The sequence below is a fragment of the Lonchura striata genome, chromosome 5 (assembly GCF_046129695.1).
Source record: "Lonchura striata isolate bLonStr1 chromosome 5, bLonStr1.mat, whole genome shotgun sequence".
In the NCBI taxonomy this organism is placed as follows: domain Eukaryota; kingdom Metazoa; phylum Chordata; class Aves; order Passeriformes; family Estrildidae; genus Lonchura; species Lonchura striata.
The window spans coordinates 21929491-21945866 of record NC_134607.1 but is presented as its reverse complement, the minus strand read 5'-3'; the positions used below and the strand labels follow the sequence as shown (position 1 = coordinate 21945866).

General features: G+C 38.9%; 1 long non-coding RNA gene across 1 annotated transcript; it reads right to left on the bottom strand.

The window, feature by feature from the left end:
* Positions 1 to 293: 293 nt before the first annotated feature.
* On the bottom strand, positions 294 to 16014 carry LOC116183128 (uncharacterized). The gene is made up of 3 exons (XR_004147668.2): positions 12060 to 16014; positions 995 to 1122; positions 294 to 490 (listed from the first exon to the last, which is right to left on the bottom strand). It is a non-coding gene; the product is annotated as an uncharacterized LOC116183128 (long non-coding RNA).
* Between the last annotated feature and the right edge of the window lie 362 nt (positions 16015 to 16376).

Below are 16376 nucleotides of genomic sequence, written 5' to 3'. Positions count from 1 at the left end.
TGACATTTTAAAGAACAGAAGAAAAACATCTTGTTGCCAGAATTCCAAACATTAGCCACATTTGAGAATGCAAGCTTGATATTTTATGTGTGATACTGTATGGTATGCATGTGCACTCAGAGAACTTACTGATTTTGAGGTGCAATTTCTTGCTTCTAAGCGTGTACCTTTATAAGGAGTGTCTGGTATCTTCAGTAAGTATCTCTACTTTTGTAGGATGGGAGCAGTTTTCTCTTTCTGCTCATCTTGTTCAACGCTAAAAACAAACCACACCAAAACAATAAACAAATATCTACAGAAACCATCCCGACTTTATTGTGAAAACCTCTCCTTCAATATTTTTAACATGTAAATGTTTTAATTAAGAAACATCTTGTCATGCAGTTTTACAGAAACCATGGGTGAAAGTACTCTGAAGGTGATCCCACAAGTCGTGTCATTCACTGCTTTGCTGAGCAGGCGTTCCAAACCCAGCGTGTGATCTTGTGTTCTTTCCCCAGGGTTAATTCAATATAGCAGGAGAAAAAAGAGAAGAGTTTGCTTCCTTAGTTCAGAGTGTTATTAAATAAAACATTTAAAACAATCAAAATTTAGTTTTCTCCTCTGTTGAATGCTGTCTTTTTCCCACTTAGTGAGACCTGCTCTCTCAGAGCACTATTTGTTCCACTGCTTTGGTAGGATTTCCCATAGACATACCCATGCTAGCTTTGGACCCTTCTTCTCTATTGCCAGTACAGAATTCAACCCAGAATATTTGAGCAGTGTTAACTCAGAGCAGTTCTACTTTCTGCTCTAAACTTAGTGCTACTATTGCTGTGCTGATACAAATTTCAGTGAGCTGTAGTTAGAGCTTTGACAATGACTTTGTAAATCCTATTTTTTTTCCCTCAAAGCTAGTTTTCATCCAGATATCTATTTTCTTTTGAGCAGGTTTTTAATAAGTTTTTTCCCCTGCAATTTTGGGGAAGGAACAGAGAATAACTGCACTACAAACCTATATGGCATATCTTCTGGAAGAGTGTATTCCATAATTGCTGGTGCCATTGGATCTTGGAGATTTCACATAGTCATCAGTAATGTCATTGGTGAAGAAACTCCAGAAGAGGGTGGCAGGGAGAAGAACTGCAGAGGATAGGACAAGGGAGGTTGCTTGGGCAGTGAGGTAGCTCTCTTATTTCTCTGTCACATCTGCTAAGATAATGCCAGGAAATAATTCCTTTGTCATGGACAGTAACCTCCCAAATCCTAAGAGAGCACAAAAAAGCTGTTCCACAGCACTCTGTGCCTGCCTGCCCAGACAAATATGTGATGGGGTAGGAGATCATGAGTCCAGGGTGAGAAACCACAAGGATGTATCATTCATTAACACCACCCACAGCCTGCCTGCAGATGTGGGACCTGAGAACAGAGTGCTCATGTGGAGAATGTCAGGAAGCAGAAGCGTGGTAGGCTGCCTGGGCTGGCAAGCGCGAGATTACCTAACCCATGGTTAGCATGCAGTGTAGGCAGGTTCTATTAGCAAAGTTCAGACCATGATGTGCTAATTAAAGAAGAGGTTGTCCTAGTTACTAAGGCAATGAATGCTTTCAGTATTGCTGCTTCTACCTCTACAAAGCATGTTCTTAGCTGTCCCTTCGGTTGTGTTTGTCAGATAGAGGGCTCAAGACTTGTTGCTTCAGTCATTACAGTGCTCCTGAGAGTTGATTTACAGGTCAAGAGTAACAGGTGAAAAAAATGCCAGGGGAAAGTGGTTTAAAATACTGCTTTATCAGGTACCTGTCTGGGGACAAGTTCCTCTTAAAACTATGGGTTTAGGTTACATGGTTTTGGTTTTTTTAAGCTTAGTTCTGCTTCTTTTGGGATAGATGCAGAAAAGATGAGGAGATTTGTATGCTTTAAAATTGGTCTAACTGTCAGCCTTCTGTAAGGAAGAGGCTGACTGAGTGCTGGAGTCAGCCCTAGAGTGAAGGAGATGTAATGGTTTGAATTTTTCATTAGTAAAGAAGCTGGCTACCACCAGACAGGCATCTTGCTTAGCTTAGTCTCATGAGAAAGCATTCTCTGATTCATTATTCCTCTACCACAATACATACTGTGCATAGGCAGCTGCTAGAAACAGAAGGATGCATCAACATCAACAGGACTGAAAACTGCATATTGTGAAGTTAATGTGGAAGTGAAAAACAGTCTTCATGGGGTGGTCCACAGCTAGCTGCAAGTTCCACAGCAGCTCTGTCATCCTTCTTTCTCCGTGTGAGATTTATGCCAGTTTCAGCTTGAAACTTTACACCACTGTGTACAACATCTTCAAAGCAGTTTTTTCTCTTTCAGAAATCCTCTCACCACTGCTACAAATCTTTCTCCTCTGTCACTTTCTGGGGAAATGGTTGTTGGGCTGTAACTTTGTGAGATTCCAGAGCCATGATCCTCCTGTGTCTTGGAGATGGGCAAGAGCAATAAAATTCTCAATAAGAAAAAATTGTGTCTGTCTTTGGGAAACAATAGAGCTCTACATTCATCTCCAGTTTCCAGTATGCTGGGCCACTGTATTTTTTTTTTTTTTTTGTCCTTATGCTTTCAATTCCTGAAGTAATTTTCCTTTAGCTGCCTATTAGACTGGAGAAAATTCCCTTTACTTCATCTTCTCCCCGCCTACTTCAATGCACATGTTGCAGCATCAGGCATCACCCCTCCCGACCAGCTGGTTCATTCCTGCATTCTCCAAAGAATAAGCTGCCATTTTCCAAAGACCCTTGAAGCCACAGAATTTCACTTCTAACTTCCTGAGGACCCTAACCCCAATGTGACATTTGCTTATCTTTCTCTTAAAAATGCTCCCTCTACAATTTTATCTGGTCTAATTTTGCGTTACAAACTCTGCATTGTCCTTTTGCTAACTCAAATGTTTCATCTGCACTGCATTCTGCTAAAAGGGGCTATGGAATCCTCATAACACAAAAATCTGAGCTGTACCTCAAAATGTACTTGACAAATGAGCAGAAACCTCTTGCTGCCCCAGACTCACAGCATAAGTGAATCTGCCAGAATCTCCTGCTGCCTGCTGGAGGCAAATGTGGACTGTTAGACTTTGAATATTTGGGATAAAGTTCTGAGAAAAGGAATTCTGTCCAGCAGCATCTAAGTTCTTACCCTGAGTTAGTTTCTTTTGGTGGTGTGGTCATTGATGTGGTTAGGTTTTTCTTTTAAACAATCTTTCTCTTAAAGCTGGAAGCAGAAAGGGTGAGACCTTGATGATATATGACTAAAGCAGCATTTTCACTTGCATTTTGGTGGGGGATTCATCAGTTTACAGGGAGAGACAAAAGCTGCTGCAAATATTCTCACAGTCTGCTTTGAGGAGAACTGTGAGTGCCCACACAGGAGAAACTTTTACCATTACTAGGTACTATTAGTCTCAGTAGTCAATGTTCATCAGGAGTTCATCCTGCCTGATGAAGTTTTGGTCTGTGATGAAACCTGGTGTGTTAGTCCTTGCCAAATTAACAGGAAACTAAGGAAAACAGATATTACTAAAGACTTTTGCAGCTTATAAAATGTACTAACTGTTGTAAAATCCCTTGAACAATCTGCCTAGATAAGATGCTAATGTGTTTATTGGATTTGCTGACCTTTAACAGAGGAATTTACTTTGAGCATAATCCATACTGGATGCTAAAAGTGACATGAGTCCTTGCAAGATGCCAAGAACTCTAAGAAATTTGGGATTGCTTTATATACTGTGTTTATAAATCAAATATATCAGTCCCTGCTTACATTCTGGGTTCATTTACACTTGGAGCTGATATTCCTAAAATTCCTCTCCCTTTCATAAGAGATCAGATCAGGGATAGGCTTAAATCTTTTATCTTGACGTCACTCCTGTATGTAACATTTGGAGATTGACTGACTACACTTATTTACTGCAGAAGCTCAGAGTGGGCAATAGCCAGCATAGCTGTTTTGCCATTCCCATTTAACCTCTACAGAATTATCACTATTTTACTCACTAATGTTCCACTGTCATCCCATTTACTGGTCTTCCTATTCAAGTTGGTTACTGATGGGACAGTTGGGCTCAACAGTTAATAACTTATCAAATGAGGAGGTTATAAAACTAACTAATGGTACTTTGAATATTTCACAAGTTGGATGAAATTGTTGAGTTAATCATTCAGCAAACTGGGAAAGCTGTGAGCTGCAATGAGGCTTGTAGCCTTTGGTGTTTATTCTCTGTGATTTTCTCACAGATTTCATCTTAATTACTTCCTTCAGTTCTCTGAAACATAAAATATTTTTTTTTTTCATTCTTTTCATTTATTTTTGCATAGGTCTCTGGCTCCATTGTTCACCTCCACCTTTTCTTTTACCACTGCAATTTCCTCTTCCTGACCTATTTCTCTCTCCACCTCCTTATTTTTTATGTATTTATTTATTTATTTGTGTATTTATTTATTTATTCCTTCATGTGTTCTTATTACTTATTTTCATTCCGTTTTGGAGATCTGCATTCAAGGACCATCTTCATACATTCTCAACCTCTTCCAGAGTCCAGGTATCTGTCACTGCTCCTTAATCCTCCACCAACCTGTTCCTACTTTAGGCTGGAGCATTGGCTTCTTGTCTTAGCTGAAGAGGAAAGAGCAACAGTGACTTTTACTGTTGGCAGCCATCCTTCTTTCCTCTCATGTGTTTCTTCTCATCTAGCAATTGCCATCAGTTCTGGGCAAACCATGAAAAAGTCACGAGACTGGCAGTTTTCCATTTTCCAGCATGCTGCTATCACAAACACCTTAGGGTCTGAGTTCCGCATTAAATACCAAAGATACCAAAGATATATTAAGATTATGTAATGTTCTAATCAGGTTGTGTCTTTTTGCTAAAGGAAAAGATCCTCTTATGGGTATTCCCTATGCTTTTTATAGACTAGCACTGTTAAAAAAAGGCTTGCTGAATTTCAGTGCCTACAACAGTATGAGCATTTAAATGTGTCTATTCCCAGATGAGAACCAGCATTAACAATGAGTTAGCTCTTAGACTGTAATCCCACCAACGCAAGCCATAAAAGGGAAAAAAAAAAAAAAAGAAATCAAGAAATAAGCAGTAAAGTTCCTCAGTGATTTGTCTATGCTCCAGTCAACTGTTCTTTATTCTGGCTACCTTTTACTCCCTCCCACTGACCAGATGTTTGCATTTGCAGCCATGAATAACTGCTTTTAAAAAATCAAAGGAATCTGAAAATATATGAATAGATAAGAAATTTGGAAAAGGGATTCCTATAACTAAAGAAGTACAGAAGTCAGGCTGATTTTCTTCCCCTTTGAAAAAAACATGTGTCAACTGGAAAATTACCTCTGTATCATACAGGGATTACTATCTCAAAACTTATTTCCTAAATCAATGTTTTCGTAACAGCAGTAGTATATTCCACCTAACTAGTTCTTTTTTACTACTGCACCTTTTGCTTCCCTCTGGAACAATTTCTTATGCAATAATTGTTTCAGACTGTTTAGTTCTGTTCATCCTGGGTGTTTTCTCAGCGGTGATAGCTGCAATCACAGCTGGTTTTCCATGGCTCTGGTATAGAGAAAACAGCCTGCTGGGCCATGGTTCACATGGTGCTGCTCTGTTGCAAAGGTTTACATAATCCTGTAAAAGCCTACTTGATTTCCCTGTGAAAGCCAACAATATGCAGTGCTCAGCATATCTGTATGTCTTTTCTACAGCTGTGGTCTCAGCACCCATAGCCTCTGGTGACTCACTGAGACTAGAGATGGGATCTTCAGTCTCATCCCAAAGAGTCTCAGACCTCCACTGAGTCATAGCATTTGCAACAAGCTCCGGAAAATTTCTAAACTCTTACACAGCTTGACATCATAAAAATATGAAAGTATAAAGAATCTATTTGAGATTATTTGTAGTGGTTGGTAAAATTAACTTGTGTTACCAGCAAGTTCCTCTCTTCTCAGTTCTGCTCACTGGGACTTATTTCACACAGTCTGTTCAGAATCCTATCTGATTCCATTTGTTTGGGGCACAGCTTTTAACATGCACGCCAATTAGAAGCAATGTAATTTTTCTCATTAACAGCCTTACCTGGTCAAAAAAATCTTTGTGCTCACAATTCCAGCAACTACATTCCAGCCTGGTGTACTGTTGTGTTCATTTCACGTAAACTTTTTAAGTGCATGAAGCAGGCCTTTGATTCCATTCTCTTTGCTCACTGCCAAGTCCACACTGCAGTGTTATTTCTGGTGTCTGGTTGGCGTTGAGATGGTCATCCCCCAGTACTGCTCGTGTGCTTCATTAGGAACCAGTGACTAGGTCTCAGGAAAGCAATGGGTTTGAGCACCACTACCAGAGGCAGAGACGAGAACAGTCAGAGTAACTACAGGAAGAGGCTAAGGAATGAATTGCACATTACACCCAACTGAAAAATGCTCTTCTACTACCCAGCTTAGCCTAATCAGGCTGACAATATCGTGTGAGATCCCCAGGCAGTTGTTGTTTGCCCTCAAGTGCTGCTGAGGTCATATGGAATTTTGACACTCAAGTTGGCGGTCTGGTATTGAAGAACAGATCCTCCAGAAATATGGTGGGGTTTCAGCTCTATAAACTGAAGATCTGGTGCTCAGTACTCAGGGGACAAATGAAGTTTCAAAAGCTGCAGATGGAAATTTCCTTTTTTCTCTTTCCTACTCAGAGTAGGTGTGAATTTAAACTGGTGGGGACAGGATATTTTTAGCATTGGAGTTTAGTGATTTCTACTAACTACTTGTCCTCCTGAATTTGCTCTTCCTACCTCATCCATATCTTTCTGTCCCTGGTGAAATGACACACACAAAATGGAAAGCATATTGCTTTCAGACTCCTAAAACCAACAGCCCTGCTAACAAACTGACAAAATGTTTCCAGACAAGCTTCTTCAGTCTCCAGAGAGAGGCTGGTGACCCAGGGCTTACAAATGCAAGGGAGAAATAAGATTTAAAAAAACCCAGCCAACCAACAAAAAAGTATCTACATCTTTCCATCAAAATTAACTGGCAAGTACAGAGTTATGGAGCTACTGACTTTGTTGCGCAATCCTGTCATTCAAGGAATGTTGATGAGTCCAATATATGTCAAGGTTCTAACACAGAAAGTGTCATTTTCTCACTAAACTTGTGTTCATCTGCACAACTACCCTGTGGACAGGATGGAGACTGGGTCTACTGAAATTTTCTTAAAAGGATGCCTTTGAAACAGCATGTCAAGCATCAGTTATATCAGAGATGTGCACTGTGCTGAAACTCCATTGCACTGCATATTTGAGGCATATTTGTGAAGTCTCAAGCTCTCTGGCCAACTTAAACATTTTGTGACAAATAGCTTCAAGCATGTCCTTCTTCTGAGGCTATTCTTTGCAGCAGAGGAAACTCAAAATTAATATTTTCTGAAAGGCTGCCTTCTTTCCTAGCAGAAGGAATGGGTCTAGAAAATCAACTGGAACATAGTATTAATTCAGCGGGTATAATTCCTCTTTAAAATCAGCCTTATAATGTCTTAAGATAGTATTCTCTACTTGTACCTCTGCTGGATTTCACATTTTATGACCTGAAGTTAGTTATTTAGAGGTTTTTCCAGCCTAAATGGTTCTGAGACTGTGTGCTATGGACATTCTGCTATCAGTTACAGGATAGGTAGGTCACGATTTTGTTCTGAGCATAAATCTGCTCAACAGTAGAAAGAGAGATTATCAGATTAACCATGGTGTGCACCTGAATACTAGCACATATAAGAACTGATCTACTGAGGTAATAGGGTAGATAGATGGAAGTTAAGCAGGAACAGCTATATCTTCCAGCATCCAATTTGTCATGCAGGTGTCACTTGCATCTCAGCCCTTACCATGTGAATGCTGGTGGCTAGGATTGTCTTTCTGCTCATGCCCTGTTACACCAACCCTGTCAAAATATTCTTCAAAAAATGTCATTTATTAATTACCTGGTTTCTTAAAAAATGTTTAGAAGGCAGAATATCTATTGCATTATTTCAGGGATCAAATCCCAAATCTGATGGCAGAATTCTATTCTAACTGTAGCCAACAGCAAATATAAACAGTTTGGACTATCATAATAATCTGAGACCTTCAATGGTATCTTGGCAAGTGACCTTTACTTGTGCCTAGTAGTAGGTTTTGGGGATTTTTTTTGCAATAGGTGTCATCATTAGAAAGAAACTATGAAAAAAAGCTTCCTGTTCATATAGGCACTTGTAAGCAATGCAGTTGGTACAAGCTTGAAGCAACAAAATCTTTATTAAGACTTCACCTTCTCCATTCCTGTAATATCCAGCCTTACACATCAAAGCTACCTTAACAGAACATTGCTGTGGTTGCAAACTCAAGTATATAAAATTAGGAAATGACAACTAAGTTCTCACATGCAAACAGATTTTGATACCCCTTTTTCAGATTGTAACATGATTATTAATTACATGATGAGACTGATTTCCACCAGACCCTTACTTTATTTGATGTTCAAAAAGATCAGGTGCCAACTTCACAGAACTCTAAGGTATCTTCTTTCTATCTTAGCAACATATGATTTCTTCACCCAGATAATCCTGCTTTTCATCTTGTATCCCAACACCCCATCAAATCTCTTTTGTTCTCTTTCTCTCTCCTATTGAAGAAATAAACTCACTATTGTTAATTCCAGTATCCATCCCTACCTGGGCTTGAATTGAGAGGGATATCCAGTTTAGAAAAAACACAGTTTTTCTCTTTCAGTGATGAAGAGAATATTTTTTAAAAATCATTTTCTGTCAGGGATCAGCAGATGTAAAGCCTGGTAATGATTCTAAGGATTCTTAGCTGCTGTGTTAGTCGAGAAAGAAGCAGAGGTCTGAGCTTACTTTATGGGTGTAGATTCTTTAAGGATGCAGCTGTTCCCTTTTATCAACTTTCTACTAAGCACAGATTTCTAAAGGCTGAGTTAAGTAATTTTTTTTTTCCTTTAATGTTCCCCGACTGGTATCATTGTTGCCCAGCAGAATTCAGAAAGGATTTATAAACCATCACTAGTTCTGAGGCTCCAGCTGCCAATCACCCAGTAGTAAATGTCCCAACACCCCTCAAACTTATCACAGATTACAGTGCAGAAAGAGGACTTGCAATAATCCTTCATTCAATCTGCTAATTGATAAAGATAAGGTAATAATAAAGCCAAGTGATTGCCCTAACAAGCTACCACTGTACTTGACATAAAAACCACTCCCAAGGAGAGGCTTCTTTCTCACCTAGATCTGGGAGAAGCCAAGCAAATAACAGTTCCTCCTGCTGATGATCACTTGTCTTGGCTGCATCTATTTTGCACCTGGTTATGCTGAGTGGAAGAAGGTGGGTAAAAGTTTCAAAAGGCCATTGGCATCAAGTCTGGTACTGGAGAAATCTCTCAAGTTATAGCCTCTCACTGAAACTGTTGTAATGTCAAGCTGACATACGAACAATAAAGTAGCACACTTGGAAATATTTTTAAAATGGGCAAAGGGCACAGTGACAGGATAGCTTTTTGATTCCAGAACTGTGCTCTTGTATGTTGGTTAAAAAAATGTTGCTCAAAATTATTTTCTTTGTAGATGAAATTCTTCCTTTAACAGACTTAAACATGTGCTGATTTCACTGGAAATTTTGCTTGGTCTGGTCATTTCTTTTAGGTGATGCAGGAACTGTGAATTCTGACACCATCCATGGTGTAAGTAAAAGCTTATTCCTTTCCTCAGTACACAATCTGATAGCGACTGCAATTTCAGAGGAAGTAGCAATGTTAGCACCCGTATGGCTGCCAAGCTCAGAAAGACAAGTACATGCACGGAGTGTAAAATATCTTAAATTCCTTGGGCATTTTTGTGTCTGATGCTGGATTCCTTCAATGTCACCTTCAGACTCTAAAGGTCTATCCTGTTTCTGGCCTTGTCTGCTTGGCCTCTAGTAGGTCTGACAGCTTTAACTTCACACAAATGAAAGGGAAACCCCCTACCATGTCAAGACACAGTCTGAAGCACAGACTATTGAAGTGTTGAAGTGCTCCTCTGAAAAAGAGGTGTTTAATGTTGACAGGTTCATTGGCACTAGTGTTGGTCTTGCCTTGCTGCCTGACCTTAGCATCAGCTTCCCTGTAACTGCTGTTGAGACTGAGGACAATTACCCTCCTTACTGACAGTTTCACTGCTGAGATGGGGTGACCTGTCCTATTCTTTTGCCAATGTAGCAAGTCCAGATCATAGCTCACGACTTCTGAAATGTCAGCAAGAACACAAACTTTCTTCAGCACTGACAGTCCTGCACAGAGAGCAGGATGAAGCGCACAGTCACACCTCATCCCCAGAAAAAGAACATTTTAGTTTATTCACAGCACATTTCTAAGATACACAACTACTTGTGGCCACTTAAATAAATCCACATTAGCTGTTCAGACTATGCTTCCTGTTTATATTCAGAAGCATGTACACTTTCACTGTGCTTTTGTCTAACAAGAACATGAAAGTAGACTTTCTTCTACTAATTTTGTTAAACTGCCAGAAAATTTCATACTGGGCATTCCTATTGTTGCAATGGCCAAAGAGCAAAAAAGCCTGAGTCATTAGTCAGGATCTGGGGTTTATTTTACTCTCTCTTCACTGGAAAATGGCACCTATAATGCACTTCTGCTTTCTAGAGAAATCCTCCTAGAAAATATTTAAAACACAACCCTCATGGGAATTCTAGGATTTGACAAATAATTTTTGTCTTTTATTCTTGGCCAGAAACTTTCTTATTTGATACATTAGGTAGTGATCCTTATAAAAAGGTTGGGGGTAATTTATTTTCCCTTAGTTCCTATTTTCAATCCAGGTATTTTTTTCACACAGATTCTAAAGGCCTGACCACCAACACAAAACTTCAAATTACTTTAACAAGTCTTGATACCAAGTTTTAACATGTAATAGGATCAGTGTCTTTATTATTTATCCATCTGTTTTAATTTACATTTTGTACTTACACTTACTGTAGTTCCGTGTAGATATTTTTTTTTTGTTGGTCAGACTTAAAACACCTTTAATATAAAATATGTGTAAATGTGACAAGGGCCAGATGTGTTTCTACAGAAAATCTGGGTACCTGAGGAAGCAATCCAAGCACTCATAAGGCAACCTCCAAACATGCCCAACCCACTGAGGCAGGGACCTTGGAGCTGACACACAGCGTTGTCATAAAGGACATTGCTTGAACTGCAAGGACCTTGAATGCACATCTTAACATTATTTACATAATCATTATTAGGCTCACTATTGTTGGTTGTCTGAAGAGGTGGCTTAATTGTGGGAATAATTAATTTCTCACAGGTATTCTCTGAGTTCATGCAATTGGCAGTTATTCGTACATTCTGGAAGAAACTTCTGTCAATGATGGAGTGAGCCTTCCTGCTCTCTTTAAAAAAAAAAGACACCACTCTTCAAACTAATGTAAGGCCAGTTTTCTTTCTAATTAGCATCCTGGCTCTGGGGAGGCCTGTATTGGTAACACTTTCAGAAGTTAATGAAGCTGTTCTGGAAACAATTAAACCTTCCACGTATAAAACAGGTATTGCTAATGGAAAAAAAGGTCTTGTTGTGATCAGGTAGAGTATCCTCTTTCACCAGATAGTGAAAGGTGTCCTTAGATAAATGAAAATCTAAATGTGCAAGGCTAAGACTGGAGGAATAATACATACTTGTGCTTTAATACTTCTAGAAAGGCTGGCAGATATTAATTATACATGTCTACAATTCAGTTAAGGCTTTTCTTAGTCTCAGCATTCACAGTGAAGGGTAATAAATGGCCAAGTATAACAAAGGAAACACAGTAATAAGAAAGAGACACTAGATCCACTGTTTGCTTGGCAGTGAGGTGAAGCAGTCAAATAGAAAAAAGTATTTTAAAAAACCTATTAAAAATGTGTGTGTGTATCTATGTTTTCCTGGAACACAGACTAGGACATCAAGGATAGTTCAGCTCGAAAATCACTGAAATTAATGCAGCTGCTCCAGTGACTTTGACATACCTTGATTTAGGCTTTAGAGTGCCTGGGTCACTGTCCCCTTCCTATGCAGTGAAATTTAAAATTATTTAAAAGTTTGTCCAGTGCTACTTTTTCTTCCCAGAGGACTCTGTAAAGGCAATAATATGTATTAACACAGAGCAATTAAGGTACTGTAAATTATCCAGAATTTTGCTGCAAATAGTACAGGGGTTAAAATTCCTTGGTATAAAAGAAAAATTGTGAAAAAATAGATCATGTATGAAATTAAATATTTTCTAAGTTATGCACATCATATTATCAAAATAGTAATCCATTACTTCTGTAAGTAGAAACACGAGACTGTCCTGACCATGGTAGGCCAAAATTTAAAGAAGTACTATCAACCTAAAATCAGATTATATTCATAAAATTAATAATCGTATTTGTTCTGCATATGTTCACTAGTTTTTATTGGTTTAAAATCACTAATCCTTAAAAAAGACCAACCAGAAGAACAACCAAAAGAACAAAACCCCCCAACTCTTCTCTAAATGACTGAATCACAAATTGAAAGTAGTAAATGGCAATAATGAAAGTAAAGTACACAGAGAGTTCTGTCAGAATACAAACAAATATATTTCCTCCACAATATTTTTTTTATAAGGCATAACGCTATGTAAGCCCCTAGTTATGGGTGTTTACCTTTTTAAAACTAGAAATACAACTCAAAATCTGGGAGAAACCAACACAAAAATGAAAATAACACAGAACAATTTGTGTTAACTATTTCTAATCTATTGTCTGAACTCTATTTTGGTATAGGTAATTTCTGAATTAATAACTACATTTCCTTTGCATTCTTCAAGTTTTAGGTATTTTCTGGTTATTTAAAGGCATTCAGTTTACCAGTCTTTAATTTTTTCCAGTTCCTATAATCCCAGGCAATCTGAATCTTGGTCTTGCTTGGGTTTTGTTGATTTTACTTTTTTTTTTCAGTGACATGCACAGGAAAATCTCCACTAAATTTTAATTTACTGCCCATATGTAACAGAGCTTTCACTGCATGCTCAAGAACTGGAAATTTATTTTTCTGTAGCAGAGATTAAATTTCACTTATTTCTTGTCTAAATGCCTTTTCCTACTACAAAACATGCTAGGCAACCTGTTCTGCAGTTGTGCTGTACTCATTGCAGCAGCAGATGGTAACAAACATCTCAAGGGTTAGGACACGCTTTAGACTTTTGGTCTTGCTCTCCATGCTCTGATACTATCAACAAGTTGTGCAATTTAGCATTTAGAAGAAAAGCAACTCACAAACAAAGAGTCACAACCTTCTGTGGGTCAGTTAGCACAATCCAGCCAGCCTGCTAGATCAGACCTGACTTTGTGTTCACTGTGACAAAACAATGAATGGTTGATTTTATGAAAAGTAGCTATTTCATCAACTCCACATAAAAGAAGGCAATGGAGGACTTTGCTTTGTCCATCCCATATCTTGAGTGTGACGCAGCAGCATCTATCTCATTAGGGATTCAAAATGCTGATCAGCCACAGGAGTGTGTGTGTAGGAATGGGGACAAAAGAACCTCCTGGCTTTCAGGAATATTTTAGCTTCTATTTCAACTGGCACATAATGCACTATTTAAAGTAGTAATGCACTTTTCAGTCGCCTCCTGAACAAAGCACTGTCTTTTTTTCTCAAAAGACCTCATAGTTGTTGAATTCAGCTAGAACAATGAAGCAACTGTAAGAATGTAAAAAGGACTTCATTGGTGTTCGATGGGAGATGAACTTCATGCACTTTTATAAGTTTGCATACTTGTGGGCCTTACACTACCCCTTCACACAAAATGGAAAAATTGAAAGCAATTTTTTTCTTTTAATGAAAAACCAGATAATCCATAAGTGTGTACGTTCTTATGAACAGACTTATTATAATTTTATTTACTGATGATCTGGTGTAGTGAAAACATCATAATCTGTTTGAAGTTCTGAACTGTTATGTCTTATTTCTTGTTCCAGTAAAAAAAAAACAAAGGACACCAAATATTCACATTATAATTTTACATCATTATAAATCAATCCTTTAACACCATCACAAAATTGACATGTTTCTATTAAAAAATTAAACATCTGGTTTACAAAATTTTTAAATAATAGGACTATTAAAGCTTTAATTTTTTTGACCTAATGAAACAATCATTAAAAAAAAATCTGTACACTTGACATTACTACAGGTTTTGCTTTTTTTGTTTGTTTGTTTTCTTTAACATGCAAATAGACATGTCACTCCAGAACCTGCGTAGTTTCTAGAGAAACTTTCATCCTGGCTGAATGAAATCTGAAGTGCAAATATTTGCATCTAATTTCTTCTACCTGTCCTTGGCATAAGTATCCTTCTGTACTGCTTGTTTACTCTATGTCCAAAGCAATTGCCACTTCAGGATTTTCAAGGACAAAGCCTGATAGAGCAATTTTATTGTGACTATGAAAAAGATTACTTGGTTATAAACACAATTTCTGCAAAACTCTATATTCACAGGCAGTCACTCCTCCTGTCCCCGTTAGGTTTTGTAACCTTGTGGTAAGCATTCTCAGCTAGAGGCTCTGACAAACACTGCTCTGTGTTTGGACAACTGTTGTCCTTTTGTGAGTAGGTCACAGATACAGAGCAATTTAAAGTAAGACATTTTGTCCCAGTATGAAGTTCCATCATTTGTCATGTATGGTGCCATAATAGATTATCCTAATATTCCATGCTGCTCTTAAACCCTAATAATTCTTGTGGGTGCCAAGAGTTCCCTGCCCTAAACAGAAGATAAGAACATTAAAAACCTCTAGACATTGTTCAGTATTTTGCAGGATCAGACTCTGGCACATTAGTAGTTTTGAAGACATAGCATGAGGCAGGAAACGATAGAACTGCTGAAAATTATAGTAACAGAGAGTGGACAGCCTGGTTTTCTTAATAATGGAGCTGTACAGAGTCCTGCTTCATCCTCCCTACATCCCCAGAAATTCATTCATTGTGACTGTCACCAAAGCAGTTGCAATCCTTCCACAGTGCAAGGGAACATTATTACTTGAAGGCTGATCCTTTAGCTTCACATAGGAGAAAGCAGAGAATTAGTCAGTTCAGTACAGCTCATTTCTGTCTTTGATTTGCTCATGAAAATAAGCACATAGACATCAATCTCTATGTCACCACAGCTATTCTAGAAAATCCTTCCTAACAGAACTTAATTGTTTTTACAGATAAGCAGAGTTGTTGGTTTTTTTCCCCTGCAAAATGCTCTCCTAGTAATAATATGTCAAAATTTTCAGTTAGTAACACTTCTGTGGTATCAGTGGCATGTCCAACATCATGATTTACTTCAGTTCATCTGATACCACTCTTGACTAAATCATCAGGAAAAGGATGCTGCTGGTAGTAGAATAATAAGCTTGATGAACCAATACCTTCATCAAGTCTGCCAAATACTATCTTGCTATGAATAACCTGTTCCAGAATTCACAACACTTCGGTACAGTATACTGCAAAACATAATTTCTGCCCAACAAAGAAACTTCTGCATGAGTTACAGCATTCAAGCAGCTGATGTAATGAGAGAAATTAGCATTCATTTTAATTTTTAGAGAACAACACTTTTCTCTTAAACTATTCCCTTAACCTTCTAGAAGAAAGCAGTTAAATCCTGAATACTAACCCAATTACTCATACTTTTGATTATTTACATTTTTATTCAAAGCACATGTATTCTTTGTATCTTCCCTTCTAAGAATGGATCAATACCTTTCTAAAATCGGATTGCACGCACATTTGTTCACTTCTGTTCTCCTTGCATATTCCTATTAGAATTTCAGGCACACTCTACAGCCATACACACAGGTTATCATACAGTCCTCTCAGAATGCTGATGTATTGCAACAATCCATTTTACACCGCTAAAGAAGTAAAATTATGAAAAAAAAAAAAAAGGCGCTGTATGCGCACGGGAAAAAAAAAAAAAGAAATAACAAAAGGTGCGCTTATCACTCGACTCTCAGCAGCTGCCAGCACGAAGGGACGCATCGCAGGGACACGCTCCGCCACATGGAAGCCAGAAACCGTCGTATTTATTCATTCCTGCCGCGGTACCGGCGCTCGGAGTTGGGTCTTCCACCGCCGCCGGTGCCCGAGGTGGGGGCCGGGCCGCTCCGCGCCCTGGCCGCACTTACCCGCGCCGGCCGTGCCCCGCGGCCGCGGGCCGGGCTCGCAGTGTCGGCGCGGGGCCCCGCCGCGCTGCCCAGGTGTAGCGGCCCGGGGCGCCCCGCCGCGCGGGCGGGCGCTGCGCGGCGGCGGCCGGCGCTGGTTGGGCG